This window comes from Sinocyclocheilus grahami, unplaced genomic scaffold, assembly GCF_001515645.1.
Source record: "Sinocyclocheilus grahami isolate Dianchi unplaced genomic scaffold, SAMN03320097.WGS_v1.1 scaffold993.1, whole genome shotgun sequence".
Lineage (NCBI taxonomy): Eukaryota > Metazoa > Chordata > Actinopteri > Cypriniformes > Cyprinidae > Sinocyclocheilus > Sinocyclocheilus grahami.
The window spans coordinates 289,127-300,734 of NW_015506172.1; the positions used below are offsets into that span (position 1 = coordinate 289,127).

Below are 11,608 nucleotides of genomic sequence, written 5' to 3' on the forward strand. Positions count from 1 at the left end.
ACACTTCAGCAATAAACAAACACACACAGATGTTCGTCTAGAGTAATGTGTGCTTATTAGTACGCTTGAACCGGATCATCAGAAGCTAATAGAATGGGATTAAATACATAAAGCATATTTGTGTTGTTTAATATTTAATTATTGCAGGTTTGCTTCATATTCTGAGTTGCATTGTTTTTATTCATTTTGAGGAATACTGAAACTGTGTTGTTGTTTTTTTGTGAGTGAGATGAATTAATGCATATTTATGTTAGAGCTACAGTAGCATCTGATTTCTCTCAACATGGCGACAGCAGAGCTGTCAATCAATACATTGAAGAAGAAAAAAAGTAACTTGCGTTACTTATTTGAAAAAGTAACTCAGATATTCTCTTGTGAATTAAAAAGTAATGCGTTACTTTACTAGTTACTTGAAAAAGTAATCTCGCGTTACTTGTAATGCGTTACCCCCAACACTGCATATATAATGTAAACAAAAAGTTTTATTTCGCATGCGATTAATCGTTCGACAGCACTACTCTCTCAGAGAGCCAGAGGAGGATGTTTATTTTTAATATTGCATATATTTTGATATTTCGTTTATGCTGTTCTTGCCATCTTCCGTGTGGTGGGATTTTATTTAATTTATTTAATATTTATTAATTACGTTGTTTTGCTGTGCGTCTGCGAGGAGGGATGTAAGCGGAGGATCTGGCGTCTCGCGCTCAGTCCGCAGCGGGAGCTGATGGAGGCGCGATGGCTCCGTTTCCCGACGAGGTGGATGTGTTTACCGGGCCTCACTGGCGCATGAAGCAGCTGGTGGGGCTCTACAGCGAGAAGGTTAGTTTCTGACACGTCTTACGTCTTATTTTACCCCCTGAGGGAGTTTTTTAACTCGTTTAATGGTGTGTTTTGAGGAGCGCTAAGTGTTAGCTTGACGGCTAATATAAACAAACCGAGTTTAATGTGACCGTCTGATCTCACATCAGCACAGACACTTCATTTCATCTTTATTTGTATGTATTATTCACACTGTATCCCATTCGTATCCTTAGACGGAGGCTATGAGAGTTAAACAAGCATGTCTGATCCCAGATCTGTGCAAAACACGTTATTAAACGCGATGTAAACAGCATCGTGACTTGCATACGGTTGCATTTATTGTGAATGTCTGATCTCGGAGCTTTAAAAACCCGTCGTTTGTATCGACTGATAATGATATAAACACTCAGGCTCCTCCTAACCCACGTGACATATGGAAATAAATACGCAGTGTCTGATAATATTGCAATGTATTGAAAACCATTATTCTTCTATTTATTGATTTGCTAGCACAGTATGAAGCTCTCACTGCCTCGTATGTAATCGTGTGTAGCTTTAAATCCTGCACGGGACATCACACAGTCTGATTATGTAAGATGACGCGGGTGTGTGTGTGTGTATGTGTGTGTTTGCTGTGTCAGTAGGTTTGTTGTGTTTAGTGCATGCACACACTCACACACACACTCTCTCTCTCGTATCTCAGCTGCAGGGTCGACAGCGTCTGAACTCTTGAGACATATGACACACGTTCAGCGTAGGCCTGTCGCAATAATCAATATATTAACTTATCGCGCAATATATGTACATGACCTCAATCATTTTTGGTGACGCAATATATCGCTCATTATATTTACTTAAACATTAATGTCACCATGTTTTGTACATTGCACTTGCGCCTGTGTCTTCTTGTACATAATGTGTAGTCATGAGGTGCTCGTTCAGATTTAACAAATGCTTCTACAAACAATGCTTCATCTGCAGTTATGATCTTGTTTAGGAATCTGTGTCTTTGTGCGTACGTACATCTGAGTGCTGAGTAGTGCTTGTGTTTCTCAGCAATAGTGTGCACCCTTCATTTACAGAGAAAAGAAGGTCAGGGAAAATCTGTAGATGGAAAAATCTCCATAATTAAAATTTTTTTTGTTACTTTGCACTTTTCGTTAGAAAATGTTTATTTACTATTTATTCAAGTTTTTAAGGTATCTAATATTTTTTCATTTCCATGATCTAAATATTCTTAAGAATTAAAAGTTTATCATTTGGAAGTGTAGGCCTTCTTGCATTATTATGCTGTTACATTATGATTATATATTCAGTGGCATAAAATGGTCTTTAAAATGACAATAATATCGCTTATCGCAGTTATTTCTAAAATAACAAACTTAAAAAGTATGTATAAAAACATATATATATATTTTTTTTAATTATTTAGTTGGATTTTATTTTTTAATTATCTATTTTATTTATTTGTTATAATCACGTCATTTAGTCATTTTAATCTATTTATCCAATTAGTTATATTTAATGTTTTATTTATTTTTATCTTGTTTGTATTTTTATTTTCCTATATAAACATATTTAAATTTTTTTTGTTTAGTTCTTAATTCATTTAGTTAGGATTTATTTTTATTTTCTGTTTTTATTTGTTGGTTTTAATCAAGGTTTTATTGATTTAATGTATGTTTTAAATTTATTTTAATATTTTTTTATTTTAATCTATTCATTAAATTCGTCAGATGTTTTATTCTATGTATGTTAATTTTTAATTTTTTTTTTTTTTTTCACTGTAACCATTTAAAAAACTAACAAAAATGACAAAAACAAACAACAAAATAAAATTATAATTAAAACTGATGCAGTATTTCAAAGACATGATTACACTAAAATAACACATTAATAAAAAATAAAGCAGATACACAAAGTTCAGCAGCAGCAAAAACAGCCATTTATTTGCAATGGCCAGAGAAAAGCTGGAAAAATGTTAATGGATAAACGTTTTAAATTATTATAAGAAACTATATTTATATTTAAAGTGGGCGTCAAGATAAAATACTATTTTTTTTTTTAATGTATTTAAACAAAACTGCTGTTCTGAATCATCCAAAAGGTTTTAGTCTTCGATGGCAAAGTCCATTTTGACATTTCAGGCCAAACTTGCCAATTATTTATATATATATATATATAATAACTGCAGTTATGAAATCATCTGCACACTGTGTTTCTCAGTGCTGTCGGTCTGGAGAGTGAATATGCTCACGTGTCTCAGGAGCACGCTCCTTTATTAAGAGATGGCTGGTGAATCTGTGTGTTTCAGAGCGAGTGCGAGCAGCTGAATTACGCGCAGCAGCTGAAGGAGAGGCTGGAGGCCTTTACCCAGGACTTCCTTCCTCACATGAAGGAGGAAGAGGAGGTGAGACTGAGGTTACATTAGAGCACTGTTTCTGTTTATATTACTGCTCACAAAATACATGTCTGAATTACATCAGATGTTATTCAAATTGGTCAGAGTTACTTTAAGGTGTACCATACAGTTCTGTAAGCTGAATCCCTGTTTATTTTATTTTATTTGTTTTGATTTGATTTTTTTTCTTTCTTTCATTATTTTGTTATTTTATTTTAAAGTATCTCCTGAGATTCAATTAATAATACTTTATAGATGTACCACATGATTCTGTAAGCTGAATCCCTGTTTATTTTATTTATTTTAATAATATTTAATAATACTTTAAGGCATATCATACGATTCTGTAAGCTCATTCCCTGTGATTTAATTTAATTTTAAAGTCAATCAATTATTAATTAATTATCAATTAAACTTTCAGCAAAAATAATGAGCCTTTAAGTTTTATTATAAATCTATTAGTCATGTTTATATATAATACCAGTGTTATATTTTGATTGTTTTAATTTTTATTTATTTCTAAAATATCCACCAACCTTCCAAAGTTTGGGGTCTGCAACATTTTTTACATTTTCTTTAAGTCTCTTCTGCTCACCGAGGCTGCATTTATTTGATCAAAAATACAGTAAAAATTCTGAAATATTATTAATATTTAAAACAGCTGTTTTCTATGTGAATATCTGTTAAACTGTAATATATTTCTGTGATGCGCAGCTGTATTTTCAGCATCATTCAGCATCAGTCTTCAGTGTCACATGATCTTCAGAAATCAGTATAATATGCTGATCTGCTGCTCAAGAAACATTTCTGATTATTATCAATGTTGAAAACAGTCGTGCTGCACAATATTTTTGTGGAAACTGATACATTGTATTTTTCAGGATTCACAGATGAACAGAAAGTTCAAAAGAACAGCATTTATTTGAAATAGAACTCTTTTGCTACATAAATGTCACTTATACTATATAATGAACTTTAATTGTGCAGTGGCCCCCTAGAAACCTCTGTTTCTGACTGGATCTGGTCACTGCTGTAGCTAAAAGTGCATTCTCTTAATGACACGTGGCTCCGGACTGCGATCAAATGTTTGTACAACCTTTTCAGAGAGAAATTGTATAGAAATTGTCATTGAGAAATTATCCAATTTAAATGTTTTTTTTTTTTTTAATGGGATGACCAAAATATACTTTGTGGTAAACAAACACTTGTTTAAAATAAGATGTAAAAAAGACATCAAATTACCACTATAACCAGTAGATGGCAGCAGAGGAGCACTTACCGAGTATTAGTCGTTCCTTTCCACTTTTCTTTTTGCTTTATATCATGATATTATAAAATATCAAATCATCAAGAAATGAAATTGTCAAAGTTTTGCACTTTTCGTGTGTATGACGTAAGAAAAGTCACAAAGTGCCTTGAGTAAAAAAAAAAAACGAACGAACTTTTGTTCAATTTGTGACCGAATCACACAAAGTAAAGAGCGCTCCTTTCATAACCGTATAATTCCGTATAATGCTGTAACAAGAATAATGGTACATTTAATGAGAGTAGAATATATATTATGAAACGGAGAGTTCCGGTCCTTGATTCTGATTGGCTATGTTTCTGAGGAACTACATTGTTTGGTGGAAGAATACTGTGTTTATTAATATCATTACACTTTATTTGCTCCGTTTTATTTTGTGAAACCTTGCTACGTATATGGAAAAAACGTTTTATAAACGCAATAATCCCCGTGAAGCCGTGGTTCAGACTTCACAGGGCTTATTGCTTTTTTTTTTTTCCTCATATAAAAATGATTTGCACAGTACCATTGTTAATAAAAGTAAATTTTGTATGCCTCCCAACTCAAGCTCAGTGCTTTACATTCAGTCAAATGTGCGTTACCAAGAAATAAGCATGCAGTATTATTAGTAAGTGCAGAACATTAGTGTTTTAATGATTACGTTATCTTTCACTGCTCTTCAGTGTTAGACTGGAGCCCTGCAGTGGTGTGTGTTTCTGTCTGATGTTTGTGCGCGTGTCCTCAGGTGTATCAGCCCATGCTGATGGAGTACTTCACGTACGAGGAGCTGAAGGCCATCAAGCGGCAGGTGATGCTGCAGCACTGCAGTAATCTCTCGTGGAGCTCCGCCGCAGACCTGCTGAAGGGCCTGAACCTCTGGAGCCACGCCGAGGAGCTGCGCAAGGCCTTCAAATACTCCGACCACGAGAAGACCGAGGACGGTGAGTGAACCGCACAGACATCAGCCACAGAAGAGGAAACCTCACACACCTCCACATTAGCCCCAATGCTGGAAAAATAATGTTCTATCAATTCTCTAAGCGAGGGGAGCAGATAGTTTAAAGCCGCTGTAGAAAAGATCATTCCAGGATGACACACAAGTTTTCAATACTTGGAGAAGATCCCTTTATCCATTAAGCATGTTTTATTAGATTGTGCTGTTTTAACTCCTTTGAAGAGATTTTTAACACCGCTTAAGCCACATACAGTTTTGGAGTTTTTAGCAAAAATGAATTATAACGACATGACATAATTCAGCCGTAATATTTCTCGCCGTGAAAATAGCTACGGAAGTGTTAAACGCAAGCAAACAAACAAACAAACATCCACAAAAGGGTTTAGATTCTTCAAATAAGGTAATTAAGAATAGCCATAAATATTAGTATATTGTAGTTTTACTGTATAATAATAATTGTAATGATAACAGTTCTACTGTATATTTGTAAGTCGCTTTGGATAAAAGCGTCTGCAAAGTGACTAAATGTAAATGTATGATAACAATATTTGTATTTATTAATAATAATAGTTATATTTTTCTATAGACTTGTAATTTTTTGTCATGCTTAGTATTTTTTTTTATAGTAATTTCGTATTTTGTTGAATATTTTATTCAGGAAAAACAACCAACAATAATAATAATAATAACTATTATTATTATTATTAGAAGTAGCAGTAGTAGCAGTATACTATCAGTGTGACTATTATTGTATAGTTATATTGATATATGATCAAAACGTTTTGGCCCCTTTAAGCTCTACAAACTCATTTTGATCTCATTGATGTTTATTTATTAGTTTTAGGTTATTTATTTAAATGTTATATTTATAGAATATATTTATTAGTTATCTAATTTATATTGCATTTATTTTTATTTGTTTTTCAGTTGAATAATATTTAATTATATTTAATACAAATAAATGCATGTTTCCAAAAGCAGTGATTAAATAAAATCATGATTTCAATGTTGACAAGAATAATCATAATTTTGATTTTTGTTTTGTTGTCTTTTTTTTTCATATGATTTTCTAAGCCGAATACCTTTTTTAATTTTTTTATTTAAAGTGTCTCCTGACATTCAATTAATAATCTAACCTTTCGACATAAATATAATGAGCTGGCGTTACATTTCATTATGAATTTATTAATCATGTTTGTAGAGTGTATGTATTTTTTTAATACACTCTACAATATTAATTTAAACATATATTATATCTATAAAATATATAATATTTATTATTATTTGACTTGGTTATCAATTTTCATTTGTTTTTCAGTTGAATTATATTTAAAGTTATCAAATAAATGCATGTTTCCAAAAGCAATGATTAAATAAAATTGATTTCAATGTTGACAAGAATAATCATAATTATGATTTTTACCATAATTGCGCAATAAAACTAGAAACATCATAAATAATAAAAAAATATTTCATGCCACTTTGTTGCCCCCTTCTGAGTTAAAAAGTTATTTTTAATTAAATATTATTTGATTTTAAAAAAACAAACAGATTAAGTTTTTTTTTCCTTTAGAATATTGGAATTATTATAATAATGATTATATATATATATACACATACAGTGTTAAGTCGCTGGGGGATATTTGTAGCAATAGCCAACAATACATTGTATGGGTCACAATTATACATATTTCATGCCACTTTGTTGCCCCCTTCTGAGTTAAAAAGTTATTTTTAATTAAATATTATTTGATTTTAAAAAAACAAACAGATTGTTTTTTTTTCCTTTAGAATATTGGAATTATTATAATAATGATTATATATATATATACACATACAGTGTTGAGTCGCTGGGGGATATTTGTAGCAATAGCCAACAATACATTGTATGGGTCACAATTATACATTTCTCTTTTATGCCAAAAATCATTAGGATATTAAGTAAAGATCATGTTCCATGAAGATATTTTGTAAATCTCCTACCGTAAATATATCAAAACGTAATGTTTGATTAGTAATATGCATTGCTAAGAACTTCATTTGAACAACTTTAAAGATGATTTTCTCAATATTTAGATTTTTTTGCACCCTCAGATTCCAGATTTTCAAATAGCTGTATCTCGGCCAAATATTGTCCTATCATAACAAACCATACATCAATGGAAAGCTTATTATTCAGCTTTCATGTGATGTATACATCTCAATTTCAAAAAATGGACCCTTATGACTGGTTTTAAGTCACGTTTAGTTGTTTAGTTGTCTTTAGGCTGTGATATTATTGATTGGATGTTTGATTTCCTCTCTCACATGCTCTGGGTTACGTCAGCTTGAGCGGAGGAGCCAGCCGCTGATTTCTCAATGTGTTTCCGCGCTGAAGTAAATCTGAAGTTCCCCGCTCTGACTGTAGATCATCTGAGCTGGTGATGTGTAAGCTGTGCCGTGGCTTGTTTTCCTCAGAGCGGGGCAGCGGGCTCGCGTCGGTCTCGGTGCTGCCGCAGGAGCTGCTGCTGCGGATCTTCAGGTTTCTGGGGCCGGAGGATCTGTGCCGCTGCGGACAGGTGTGCAGCGTCTGGGCTCAGGTGGCCAAGACCGGATCCCTGTGGAGGCACCTGTACCCCGTCCGCTGGGCTAGAGGTGCGTTACATCTCTGTCTGCTTTATTATTCAACACCAGTAAGTGCAGAGAAACCTGGGGTTATAATAGAGCCACATCGAAACCGGCATGAAAGTTAAAAGTTAGGTCGACTTTATTATGATATTGTGAAAAAACGTAGGAACTTGATTTTATCTATTGCTGTTCGCTGGATTGTGAAAAGTGAGTTGCGCACTGCACACGTATATTTGCAACATATTTGATCTAATTATTTTAAGCTAATTTATTTATTGTTTTATATATTTATTTAAATCTATAAAAAAACCTGTTAAGACAAGTTTCTAACAAAAAAATGCTTAGTAGATGCATGATGCTTTTAAAGTCAACGAGTCATTATATTAAATGCTAAATATTATAAATATATTATATTCAAATAAATATATTTTTCTATATATATATATAAAACGTTAAAATACATAATTAAATACATTTTATTAAATTTCTTAGATTTTTAAATGGCTTTAAAAAAATTCATGTAGTTGTCATTTTGTAAGAACTTTAATTCTATGTTCTATAATGTTTTTTTATGATTTATTATTATTTTTTTATATTCATTGTATATTCAGCTATTTTATTTTATTATTATTTTATTTTTATTTTTTGCATTATTATAGTATTAGATGATACGGCTTTAAATAAAATTTGTGATAAATAATTGTGATCTCAGTATTTATCAAAATTATTGTAATTATATATATATTTTTTTTTTACCATAATCAAGCAGCTCTACCACAGATGGATCATTCACAGTAAGACCAGTAACTTAATAATAATAATGAATAATTATTATTAAAAATAAATAAACAGAACATATTGTAAATTTCGATTTTGTCACTTTGTCGCCCTCTTGTGACCGCACTTGATCAGTGGCGTTATTTAGAGGTTATTATTAGGTTTCCAATAATTAAACAATGTGCAGTCACAGTTGGTATTTTGGCTTTATATATGATCAGACACTTGCACTTAACATTTTCTGAAAATCATGCTCAAATGGAGTTAAGGTTTTTGACAAGTGAATGGCAGAGGTAACGTTATGTGTTCTGTCGCACAACATTTTCATCCATTTACAGGTTATGAAGTTTATTGTAGCTATATGGACGCTCAGTTTTTCTTGTTTAATACAATTGGCCAAAATCTCATGATATAAACGATGAACCGCTATGCACAGGATATTTAAAACATACAAAAGTATATTGGCTACAACAAGATGGCAAACACTTCAAACACACACAAACATTAGCCTTTCTAGACAGTTCTTGAGTAAAGTGTTTAAGGGTGGAGTTATGAGGTTTGACTGACAATTTGAGGATCCAGTGGCGTTACGAGGTTTAGTCACAAGCTCTTTTGAATGCTTTTCATTGCTTAAATGTTTGTAAAACCCACAAACAGACATAGCGATGACCAATAGCACTGATTTAAGCCCCGTTCACACCAAGAACGATAACTATAAAGATAACGATATTAGCGTCTATGAGGACAATAGAAGCAATCAAAACTAACAAGAGAGCAATGATATACAAGTGCTATAACAAGTCTCGGTTAACTTAACGCAGCACACCTAGCAAGGTTTTTTAAATTAAATAATAAATAAAGAAACCGATAGAATAGAGGAAGCTAGTGTTAGAGGCCTTTTTATGCTTTTGTTAATTGTATAATAAATACAAAGAAAACAAATAGAATATTAGAGAAGCTAGTGTTATTTAAAAAAAAAAAAGACGACAAGCAGTTTGTAAATGAATAGTGCAAGTCTAAAAGAGGCACTTTTTTTTTTTTACTATAGAATTAAAATAGAGAGTGCTAGAGTTAGAGGGTCAAATAAAGGTCACATGAGTTATTTGAAATTTTTAATCTAGTTAAATCAATTAAAGATTAAATTGAGTACGTTGCATTGTGGGATACAGTATCCCAGACAGTGTGATCTGATGAGTTAACTGTGTGTAGGGGACTATTACTGCGGTCCCCCGGGCGAGTCGGACCTGGAGCCGGATGAGGATTGGGTGAAGAGTCTGCAGGACGAGGGACGAGCCTATCAGGAGTGGGACGAGGACGCAGACGTGGATGAATCAGGTGAGCCTGGCCTCGCCGCGCCGCTCAGAGCTGCCCTTCCCATGATCCTCCGGGCCGCAGCTCAGCCGTGTGTTACTCTGTGTGTTCAGAGGCGGCGGCGGAGGAGTCTCCAGACATTAGTGCGGTTCAGAGAGAGAAGAGGCTGCTGAATGGGATCGTCCAGAACCTGCTGCCCGCCGTCGGTCCGTCTGTGCGCTCGCTCAGTCTAGCCTACAGCTCGGCCGTCTCCAGCAAGATGGTGCGTACGTCTGCAGTGATTGTATGATGGTGAAACATGTGACCCTGCAGCACAAAAGCAGTGTTAAGTCGCTGGGGTATATTTGTACAATATACATTGTATGGGTCAAAATGATAAATTTTTCTTTTATGCCAAAAATCATTAGGATATTAAGTAAAGATCATGTTCCATGAAGATATTTAGTAAATTTCCTACCGTAAATATATCAAAACTTAATGTTTGATTAGTAATATGCATTGCTAAGAACTTCATTTGAACAACTTTAAAGATGATTTTCTCAATATTTAGATTTTTTTGCACCCTTAGATTCCAGATTTTCCCATAGTTGCATTTCAGCCAAATATTGTCCGATCCTAACAAACCTTACATCAATGGAAAGATTATTTATTCAGCTTTCATGTGATCTAAATTTTTAAAAATTGACACTTAAGGTTTTGTGCTCCAGGGTCACACATTATTTCCGTGATTTTTACTTCCTTCGAAAGTAGACATGACTAAAATGTGTACAGAAAACATTTAAGATTTATGTGTGGGGTTGTTTTTGGGCCTAAAGTCCTTTTCACACTGAGCGAAACAATAGATCCCTAATGGGGCTAATTTAAGCAAAAACATGAATAATGACATACGTTTTCAAATGTGGCTTGATGCTAATTGTACCTCTAATTATACTTTAAAACCCTCTACGCACACCTTGGCAATATAATTGCCATTGGCTAGTAAAATTTTTTGTTAACTCGCCAGACTGATATACTATATTACACACACACACACACACACACACACGTTTACTTGGTTATCTAAATGGGGACATTACAACCTTACCCCTCACAGAAAACTTTCTGCATTTTTACAATTTCAAAAGTAAAAAAAAAAAACTGTTTACTTTATTTGAACAGTTTTACAAATGAGGACATCCACAAATTGAGGTTTTTGCCGATTTTGTCAGGCTTTGCTCACTTTTGGGTACAAATTTGTCCCCAAAATATGGTGAAGTAGGTACACACACACACATGATTCCACCCAATCAGCTTATCTTTGTAAAATGGAACAGCTTCTTAAATAACTGAATGTGCACTCTTAACTTCAGCCAATCAAGCATTATATTTTGATATTATGATAATTAAGCACTATTTAATGATAGAACTATTGATTATTATTAAAACTTCCTAACATAAAATGAATGCATAATTGTTATTTTAACTGAACTTA

The 11,608-nt window shown here is 33.1% G+C and overlaps 1 pseudogene; it reads left to right on the top strand.

Moving 5' to 3' along the window:
* The first annotated feature begins 735 nt into the window (after positions 1-735).
* The window catches only part of LOC107565322 (F-box/LRR-repeat protein 5-like), a 16,317-nt pseudogene continuing 5,444 nt past the window's right edge, over positions 736-11,608 (top strand).